The sequence below is a fragment of the Neodiprion fabricii genome, chromosome 4, assembly GCF_021155785.1.
Source record: "Neodiprion fabricii isolate iyNeoFabr1 chromosome 4, iyNeoFabr1.1, whole genome shotgun sequence".
In the NCBI taxonomy this organism is placed as follows: domain Eukaryota; kingdom Metazoa; phylum Arthropoda; class Insecta; order Hymenoptera; family Diprionidae; genus Neodiprion; species Neodiprion fabricii.
Genome location: NC_060242.1, coordinates 2,562,466 through 2,573,298, shown reverse-complemented (window position 1 = coordinate 2,573,298; position 10,833 = coordinate 2,562,466). Strand labels below are relative to the sequence as shown.

Sequence of the window (10,833 nt, the reverse complement as noted above, 5' to 3'; positions counted from 1 at the left end):
CTGCAACACGCGACTTGACTCGAACGCCGTCGCCTCCTCGTTCGCGGAATCTCGACGACGCCGATTTCGCTCCCGCCATCCGAACCGGAGCCACGCGACGCTCCTACAGCGGGGAAAATCATTAGGGGGGAGGGTAACGTAATCAAACCCAGCAGTTGCAGAGGTGCCGAGGTGCTTGGTACCTACGTAACTTTTACGCAATCAACGGCCCACTCCTGCCTCTGAAAAGAAACAAACATAACCCGATCTCTTCTTATCTCCTACTCCGATTCCCTTACACCCGTATAACTTGTATAATTAACAGACGTCCGCGGTGCATATCTAAACAACGCTGTAGTCGTTCAATGAATGGAAATATCGTCAGTTAATCCATGTTTCGTCCGATTATTATAGTACAACATATTGGAAAGATATCTGTATAAGGTAAACATATTTTCCTACCAGGATACAATAATCCTTCGAGAAATGAAATTTCGCCAAAAATTGCTATATAAGAAGTTGCTGTTCTTTTTTTCTTCTCTTTTTTTTCTTGCCCTCCGCCGATAACGACGTCGGGACTACATACGGTATACCTATACGCAGGTTTACCTATATACGAAGGCAAACGGTTATATTATTGATTTTTTGGGCTTAGAAACATGTGGCTGAGCCGCTATACCTGTATACATATTTATATATCTATACCTATCTACCTAGCCGCCTATTTACTCCCCATGTTCGGCTAGTCGTACGATCTGGAACGATAATTAGATGTAGTATAAAAATCCGTACTCGTGATGCATTCGTTAAGTGGAATCTGAAATTCCAGTTTTTTTGAATATTACACGTATAACGTAACTATCTTGTGTATGTTGTATGAAAAAAATTGCATTTATACACGTCCAATTCGAAGAAATCGTTTTACGAATCTTATCAAGACGTGATCATCGTTTCGTTTGCAGCGTCTCAGTGTCGAGCGATTTAATTCTTTAGTCGCAGAACTACTCCTGCAACCCCTGCAAACAGGCACACAGCTAGTGCAGTTGAGCTGCTTGCAGTCAGGCGCTAAAAATTTGAGTCTGACGTTTGCCCTTGATATATTTTTTATTTGCTAGCTGTTTGATCGAGAATAACAGTAAAGCAATATTGCTTGAATAAAAATCGGTTCTATGTAATGTCAGCGAAATTTGAAACCACGCGTATATTAATTATATATGCAGTTGCATACAAAATCCGATTGTGTCATATGAGAATGACGTGATGTAGAGCGTGTTGGTATACAAGTTGTAACCGCGTCAGCCTAAGTAGTACTAATTCTTGTCAATTAAAGAGGTCGCGAGACTGAAAATTTACTGGTCGAGCCAAGAGACCTAAAATTAAAATTAACCCAAGATGCAGCTATAAGTAATCATGAGGTGATCTTGTTGGTATATTATACAGGGTGGCCATTGGTCAGAGAATTTTTAGAAACCCGGGAAATGTCATGGAGTTCTAAAATTCTGGAATAGTCAGGGAAATATCAGGTTTTTTTTCGGAAAGTCAGGGAATAGTTCGCTATATTTTTTTTAATACAAATACGGCGCTCAATTTTTTTAAGCTTTAGATAAATCACATTGAATACAAATTTTTCTTCACATATTTCGTTACGTCACATATTTTTTCAATTTGCTATAAATAATTTATTCGTATTGGTCAAGGAATATTATAAGATTTTTTACTGGAAAACCTGGGAAAGGCGGGAAATTTCCTTGATTATAGAACAACAAAAGGAAAATTCGCTCTATTCACAGTTCGCAATACGAACGGTCTATTATAAGCCCCGAATCAATTTTGCGGCTTAATAAATCCAACGCTCGTTTATCTATCGCCTTGCCAATTATTTCTCATAGTAATCACTCGTTTGGTACGTGTCACATCCGGAATCAGCTGGAGTATGTACACAGAACCTCGGCAGATAAAAGTCCTTGAATATCCTGACCATATAAGGGAGCGCGATGTTTAAGGTTACGGTAAAACGATTCGTCGATCGAAGGTTTGGCGCGATGTGGATTAAACCTACCTTGGGAAAAAATTTCCTGTGTACTTACCACGCAGAGTCGCTAACCGTTTTCAATTTTTAACATACTCCGCTTCATCATGACCGAAAGAAACGTGATAAAACGAGCGTAAGCAAACGAATACTTGTTGCAATTGTTAAGAGAAAAATGTTGTATAAATGACAATTGTATACAACCAAATTGAAATACAACTATTACAGCCAAGTTTTATTGGAATCTCAATTAACGACATCTATTCACGTTGTTGTAACGATACTGATTTTACCACATGATTTCCTGATAACTGCATTTATTTTTTATTTATTTATTTATTGTATTCCAAAGTTTACACAAGTATCATAAACATAAAAATAAGTTCACATCAATAAACCCTACACGCGGTTACCTGTACGTCGGATTCGAATATAACAAAAGAAATGGAGAATAGAATCTAACAAACTACTATAAAAATATATGGAGATTTAGGTTTAAGTTCGCTTACTTATTATGTTATACATATATTACAATAACAAAATGAAATTTCGCTCTTGCAGGAAACTTATATTCCGCCGATTTACCCGAATTAGGAGAACGAAGGACGCTTGTTGCTGACCTTGCTGGACCAATGAGCTCCGGAAACTGTACAACAAAGTCCATGGTTAGAGGTTGCGGTATGGATGTGGCAGACTCGAGGGTCGACGAAACCAGCCTTACATACTGCAGAAGCATCTTGGCATGACGGAAGAATGTATCTATTCAATATCCGCAACCAAGTTTGGACGGCGCTTCCTGCAGGATATGTCAGCAAAACTACAAGGAAGATAACTGCAGTGCTTCTATACCAATACTTGACACACGTATACCACATTTTACGTAACCCAAGGTTTGTTTCTTTCACGAATTGCAGAATGATATTATAGGGTCATCCGAATCCTCGATTATCCGAACCATGACTTGATTTACCCGAACGCTCAATCATCCGAAGGTTAGCTAAAGAAATACATTTTTGTTGCTTGCTAACAAAGTGTGCAGGAGCAGGCGTTCGTCAATTGACAATAAATGACTACATAGAACCAAAACAATAAAATGATCGTTCGGCATTTGAAAGAGGTTCGACATGTATTTAGATGTTTATTACGGACTGTTTGTCGATTTAAATTTGTGTTGACGTATACATTATTATACCTTAAGATGATAATTGTATTTCGGTTATACAAACTAGATTCGATCCCAATTAATTCGGATAAGCGAGGTTCTACTGTGCCCGTATTTGAATTAAGTATGAGGAGATTAAAGTGCAGTTGTGACAGTATGATAAAAATTGAAAACAGTATGTCAATGACAATGTATGTACGATCATCATCCGCAGACGATTTAAGCATTCTCTGCAGTTCCGCGGTTCACTCGAGGAGAGCTCCTTTAATCGGTATTAATCTCGAAGGATGCACCGCAGCTGCTGGCAAACCGCACACGATGCTCATTGCCAATTGAATCGTTGCAGTTTCGCCCGATTTCGCATTGGTCGCAACAGTGAACGGACGAAGAAGAGAGGGAAACGCGCGTGAATGGAAAGAGAGCGAGTGAGAGAGGAGAGGGAAGGAACGAAAGCCGAGTTAGTTACGAGCAGTGCGTCTGCGAGACGGATCGGCGTGGCATTAGAGTCAGGAAAGCTCGATTGTGAAGTTCGTCGCACGCAGGTTTTACTCGAGACTTAATCCCTCGCAGCGGAAATAGCCCTACGTCAAATCCGTGAGTATAATTGACATACATTCTGCATGCGCAGGATAACTGTATAGGTAGACTGTAAAAAACAAAAAAAAAAAAAAAAATGCGTCGTGAACTTGTATAGAATATTGTTTGGAGCCAGGCAAACACTATTTGACGTTCAAGTTCTGAATTGATTGCAAAAAATGTTCTATAATAGTCCACACCGCAGCTACTATTGCTCAATTTTAACACCGCCATTTTTTACAGTGTATATGCAAGAATATAACAGATAATAGATTTCTCTCTCTATTCTATTATACTGTTACAAAGGGTGAAATCACCCGTTTAGCTCCCCTTTCTAATGATCTAGTATAATCATCGTGGGATAAAAGATATATATAAAAGCTCTCGTAAAATGATAACATTATTGTAAAATCAGTCCTGTTTTTACAGAATTAAGCGCATTATTACCATCTTTTAGTTTTTGCCTGATGTCTCGGTCGCTTCTTTATTCCTCAACGAACCGGATTTATTTCCGTAACATCCAAACGTGTTACAATCGCGCGTTTCGGCTTCAATCACCTGTTGCGCCCCCGAATTGTACAGAAACAATTATGTACGAAGATACTACGTGAACCTCGAAAATTTTTACAATCCAAATATCATCTCGTTCTCGCATCGTTCCGGAGGTGCACACCTATGTATTGTATTGTACAGAACACGCAGCAGCATCGTTATGGAAACTCATTGAAAGTTCAAAGTATTGTTCGGTATTCGGATGCGCGTTATTTCATTCAAAACATACCTGCTACTCGCGTATACAATAAATTGCGTGCCGTTGCGTGACGAGTATTTTTTTTTTTTTGTTTTTTTCTTGTACTCCATCGATGCTTGTTTCGTGTCACATCAGCTGCAGCATTGCTGGAAGCCTATTGAAAAAGCGTATGTATGCAGTGTGTACACAACAACGTCCTTTCAACTGTTATACAGAAAGTGATTGTTATTCGTTTGCATATATTTGAGTTAAAGCGTATAGGTATGTATGTGTTGTATGTATGCGTATTGCGTACTTTAAGTGTACTTTTAATGTACTTTAACGTGAATGTATGCGTATATACAAGCCGTGCCAGCACTGCACACCACCTACATGCAACTACTCGACTCAGTCACGCGTGTGTGACGTGCGTTTTATCGTATACACACGGTGGCGATGCGTGACCTGTAAACAATAGCGTTTCGACAGCACGTCTGATGGTGCATATAATGTGTAAAATGGAACAGAGTGTTGTTACAAAGGTGGTGCAGGAAGTCGGAGTATACGTGTGACGTTTTTACATTTCATTCGCCAGACGGCATACGAATTATCATACCACTATATGTCTGTTTAATTATTTTCTCGAGTTATAAATTCGACGATCGATGAAACATAGGAATACATATAGTAGCAGCGTTCGGAGTGATAGATGATGAAAACTCGGTATGTATACATCAAGCATATTCGAAAGTGTATAATTTGTGCCGCAGGTAGTTTGGTGTGAAATCGATGCGAAATTAGCGCTTGTTAATAAATCAATTTTGTATACCCGAAACGGTCGGGTAATCCTGAGGGTATAACGATCGTTCCAAGGTAAAACAGTTTCCCAATCCGCTGAGATAATAATTCGAGCTGATCGAATGCGTGGGCGGAAAATTATTTTCCCGGCGCTGGAAAAAGAGAGAGAGAGAGAGTGAGAGAAAAAAGAATTAACGCTCGATAATAATTCAACTCTCCGGATGTTCGATCGAGCAGAGAGTTGCTAAAACGTGAAGAAAGTGAGCTGACACTACACATTATACATTTATACACACCTATATCCGTTTTTGAGTATTAACTGGAACGAGTCGTTGACAGCTACGGGCGTTATCAAGAGCACAGAGCGAGTTGACTTTCTTTTGGACTCGTTCACGGCTACTCGCGGCGCGTGCTGAGAACGATCGAAAGCGTTTAGTAACGGTAAATAGTATATTGTTTTACTATATCTGCTCCGTAGAGCCGTGCTTAAAGCCGACACACTGTATAGGGCAAAATTTTCTAACGAGGGACGCGCGAACGTCAAATCGAGTCGCAATAGATGGAAGAGTTTGATGCCTCGCAGCTGTGTGCAAGCGACTCGACTAATTTTAAGTATCCCAGGATTTAATTAATTCTGTATAAGACAGTGGCTGCAGGCGGAACAAACGGAGAAATATGTCGTTATGACGATGCCAATTTACGAGGACTTCATCACGTGTGCTTGATAACGCGTGGCAAGCGTGGCTGAGGTTATTATAACGTTATTGTAACGATTAACGGTTTGACAAATCGTTATTTCACAGTTGCAGGAATGTCGGAAAATTCATTAAATCATACGATAGGGAATAATTTATTGATATTTTGAAAGCCCAACTCTTGAAAACCTCTCTGTATAGGTATACATATATAAAATTTAAAAATGACAATTTTTCTCATCGATGTTTCGTTACCCGTTGACGTTACTTACTTCAGTCTCATCCTGCAGCAACGGTCGAGCACAATACCCACCTTTGTTTTTCGACTCTCAAACGGCAACGGAATAATAAATATACACACGCCGACATATACCTATATATACACACTGCATATAATATCCTGGAAGCTGAGTGAGCCGAGGCTCAAGGCGTTCGAGTCTCGTACACGTGTTGTACGTTATAGGTATACGTACATACATCACAATGCGTCGGTGATACCTCCGCCTACTTTAGCGATGACCTAACCAACCGCAGACGGTGAAGAGCCGAAGATACGATCATAAAGAGTAGCGTTCTTCTCTGTTTCGGTACATAACGAAAGAATCGCCGTTGGGGGAAGACTAAATTGTTGCATTTCTTCGTCTCATTCTTATTTCTTTTGGATACATACATTTTGCGTACACTCGATTCATCGAGGATGCAGGTGCGGTGTATCGTTGCGGGTCTCGTTCGTCACTGATACGAAACGATCATTGAGATCGGTGATCACACACACGAAATAAACAAAACAAACGACGAAAGGTACCGTGGTTTTAGAACCCGGCGTACAGATGGCGGGGCGTGGGCCGTTATCGGCACAAGTCCCGACCCAGCCTAACCAGCCAGTTCGAAGAAGAGAGTGGCTCGGACGGTAAATACGGTGAACAAAAAATTAGACACATAGCGAAGAACCGCAAGTGGCGCCTGAGTCAGGTAAACTCTCTTTCTCTCTCTCTCTCTCTCTCTCTCACGACGGCGGTAGCGCGGAGAGGGGAAAATTAGCTTCGGGAGAGCAGCAGCTTGGTGCTGCAGTAGTGACGCGCGGTCTTTCAGTATCGTATCAGGACACACGTGTGCGGTCCCAGGACTCTCAGGATCCGAAACTTCGAGCTACGAGTTTACGAACCTCCCTTTCCCAGCCGCCAAGTAACAAGTGGTGGTGCCGGCGCTGCGACGAATAGGGACGAACGACATCGATCCCCGATGACACGAATTATTATAGCTGTAAGTGCGAGTATAAACGACACGACAATCACGAAACTAACGTTAGCATTCTCACTTGTGTTCCTCGATATTATCAATGACAGCGTGATCGCAGGTCCGGCCATTCGTTCACCAGACATTCATCGGCCGAACACGCGGACAATACGGGAGAGCCTCTCCCCCCCCCCCCCTTTCTCTTTCTCTTTCTCTTTCTTCGAGTACTGCTGATCCCTTCATTCCCTTCCGTTGCCTCTGTAAGTATCTGCCACCCAGTTCTCGCTCACTGCTCACCTCACATCCACGCCGATGATCCTTTCCCACGGTATATATCCTCGGGTATAATCGGCGTAGACGGCAAACCGAACGGGGACGGTAGGACCCGCTCGTACGGTATATATCATCTTTACATACATACTTGCGCCGCGGCGAATCGTGTGTTCACTTTTTACTCCTTGACATCGCGTTGTGTCGTTTTGTTCGGTTAAAAAACAGCCCCGTCAGCTGCTGCTGCTACTGCCACTGTCGGGTTACGCATTTTACGAATTTTGTCCTCCGTCGAACTGTTCGAGGTGATGTTTTTCACTACTTTTCTCCGCGATATTGCAGCGCACGATTTTAGAGTGTGAAATAAGTGTTTATTTTCTTGATTTTCTTTTATTTTCTACACACCTTTCTCTCGATGACACTCCACGCTCTAGTTTTTCTTCCGAAAATTTACACGCGAGCACATTCTTTCGTGTAGTTACGTTATACCGTACGCATATAATATATACGTGCCATACCTGCATTGTTTGCGTTTAAGCGTGCTGAAATAAGCAGAGAATAATGATAAATACGCTTGTCTCGAAGTACTGATCGTATATCATCGGTGATTGTAGGCACCCGTAATTTTTTCTACTACCTATCGTATAAATAATAATCTATACATGTACACGTGTATTACGCGTCTTGACCACCGTTAACTTAACTCACTTATCTCAACGGCGATCTCCTACCTAACCTAATTCAACCTAACTTAACCTAACCCAACTAAAATCGGTGCAGGTTGTAAGTCCGTGCACTTCGTTATTCGGATCGAGTATGACTAATTTCAACCAATTGTAACGCAAATTCGACGCGGCGGCGTTACGGTCAAATTTGGAGCGGTGTTTTTTTCCTTCACAATCAGTCAGTCGCTACGTAACAGCAGCACGCGTAACTTGTCTACTGACGTCGCAAAAAACAATTCTTTTAAGGAAGTAAAGTGCGGTTTATCAGTCAGACGAATTCGCGCGCGGAGTTTATTACGCACAGTGATTGTTCGGTTGGTTCGATTGTTATCTCCTGATATCGAGACGTATTAAATAATAAATATCGCTGAGATTGCACGTACTTATTTACTGTGTGAGTAATTTTTTATTTTTTTAGTCTGGAATTGACTGTAAGATTCGTTCGAAAAGAAACTCCGTGGTTCGAATAAACTGTAACGCCTAAAGAAAAGAGAAAAGCATGTTTTACCTGGAGCTACAGTTTGATCTTTCGAAAGTTGTTATACCTAATTACTCGACTTCGTTTCTCACAAGTTCGATTTAACCTTTTGAGTCGTAGTGGTAAGTCTTCTTACCACCTATGTTATATCTATGTTTTGTACGTCTAGAGAACTTTTCAACATATTTCTTTGCGGTATTTTTCTATTTCTGACAGTATACCAACAGGTTTTCAATACTCTAGAGTAATTATTGCGATGCAATGTTAATTATTATTGTTAGAAACAAATTGATTGAAAAAAATGGTGAAAATTGAAGGAATAATTCATTTCCGAGAAAGTTAACCCTCTACGCTTACACGTGTTTTACACAGATTATAAGTTTTAGGGGATGCTGATTACGAATCTGAAATCGGATTTTGAAAATTCAGTATAGCGAATCCAATCAGCGATCCCGAAAACCCCTCCATGGCCTTTTTGGACGGCATTCGGTCAAATATGAAATTTTCGTCCGCTATCTTGAAGTTTTGATATCTGATATGAAATTCGTAATGAGCGACCCCAAAAACCAGGGAACACTATCTTGTCATAACAGATGACTCAGGACAATAATGCGTGACTCAAAGGGTTAATGTTTATTTTATAATTTCACCTATTTCTTCCTGCACGTCAGGATGGGGACGTTGTTTTAATCGTATTTCCTCCTTCTCATCTATAGATTTACCCGATCGAACGAAACCGTGTCCATAATAAAGTATCAACGGCAACACAAGGCCGTGTCTCGGCACAAGACAGCTGGATCGAAAGTGAAAATACATAGAATAAACCCGTGTTACTTATTTCGGTGCCGAAAAACTCTGCCCGTTATTCACGCTTGCTTATACTGCGTAGACGGAGGCGCATATATATATATATCTGTATGGGTGTAGGTCTTGTACCGTTCCTGGGGGATCAGGTTTTCAGAGTCTCGTAACTCTATACAGACTGGACGGATGGACGGACGAAGACCGAGGGGCCTGTGAACCGGCTACGTGCTCCGCCCCGCGTGGCTCAACGGCTATTGTCCCGACGGTTCCTTCACGGTTTTTCCATTGTCCGATGACCCCCGACTTATACTGCCTCGCCGTAGAGAGATAAAGAAGGAAACAAACCCCCGTCGTATAATCGTTGCGCCCCGTTTTACCGTCGCCGTGAAAAAGTTGACGTGCGAATCGGTTCTAAAATGTACGTGTATATCAGGTTGGTTCGTTGTTTGACTGTTTTCTTTTTTTGTTTTTTTTTTTCTTTCAAGTATTTCTCACAAATTTTTCGAGTGGTACCTTGAAAAAAAAAGAAGGATAAAAAGTGAACCACCCTGATATATACGTACGTAGTAAAAATCCCTGGGAACCGAGACCTACCGTTTCGTTTTTCCCGTCGGGTCGCGTCGGACGGGACGAACCTTCGAATTGCGTGACCTGCGGCTTGGCCGCCTCGAAATTGGGTTCTGGGAATCAGGGGGGGAGGACAACGGTTTGTATTATACAGGAGTACACGTAATGAGACGCCGAAACACGGCTCTTCGCCCATACACGCCGCTTGTTTTCCCTCTCCTTAGAAACAATCATCTTTATAATGAAACATGATTTTTGGCTACCCTGCAGGACCGCGAATTATTGTTACAGGGTACGGAGATAATTCGCGTTTCAAGCTCGTGAAACAGCTTCGAGGCGATAATAATGGCTACCGAAACACGCCGAGTTTGATTTTTTTTTTTTCGTTTTTTTTTTCATTCATCTTATGTACCAGACTCCAGAACGTCGACATGTACGTACATTTGAATTTTCAATTTTTCGATACCATTATTTTCTTTTTATAATCGTTGCGGGGTGGGGGGTCGTTGGTGGTCTAAATCAAGAATTTCTATAACCTTATTATGCAACAGCTTCGGCCGTCATGTTGAATTGAAACAAAATTTGCTATTACTAAAATTGTAGAGAATTAAACTTGTTTCCTACAAGTGTAGTTTTCACCATTCTTAGTCGAAAGTTGAAAATGTAGTACGAGTAATTCCACACAAACGAATTTTCCCATAAATTCATCGGACTGAAGTCAGTAACGGTAACGTAACCAAACAATGGGGGGTAAAAATTACTATTTTGCAAGTTTACTTTCGAG

The 10,833-nt window shown here is 41.2% G+C and overlaps 1 protein-coding gene across 3 annotated transcripts in view; it reads left to right on the top strand.

The window, feature by feature from the left end:
- Window positions 1-3,543: 3,543 nt before the first annotated feature.
- Window positions 3,544-10,833, top strand: part of LOC124181650 (MICAL-like protein 1) — a 25,482-nt gene continuing 18,192 nt past the window's right edge. Inside the window, exon 1 of one of the 3 annotated variants that reach the window (XM_046568418.1) lies at window positions 3,544-3,764. The gene's annotated coding sequence lies outside the window, so the exon portion shown is untranslated. Of the gene's footprint in view, window positions 3,765-7,041; window positions 7,233-10,833 lie in introns of those variants that run through there. The other 2 variants (XM_046568416.1, XM_046568417.1) reach the window with 2 other exon arrangements.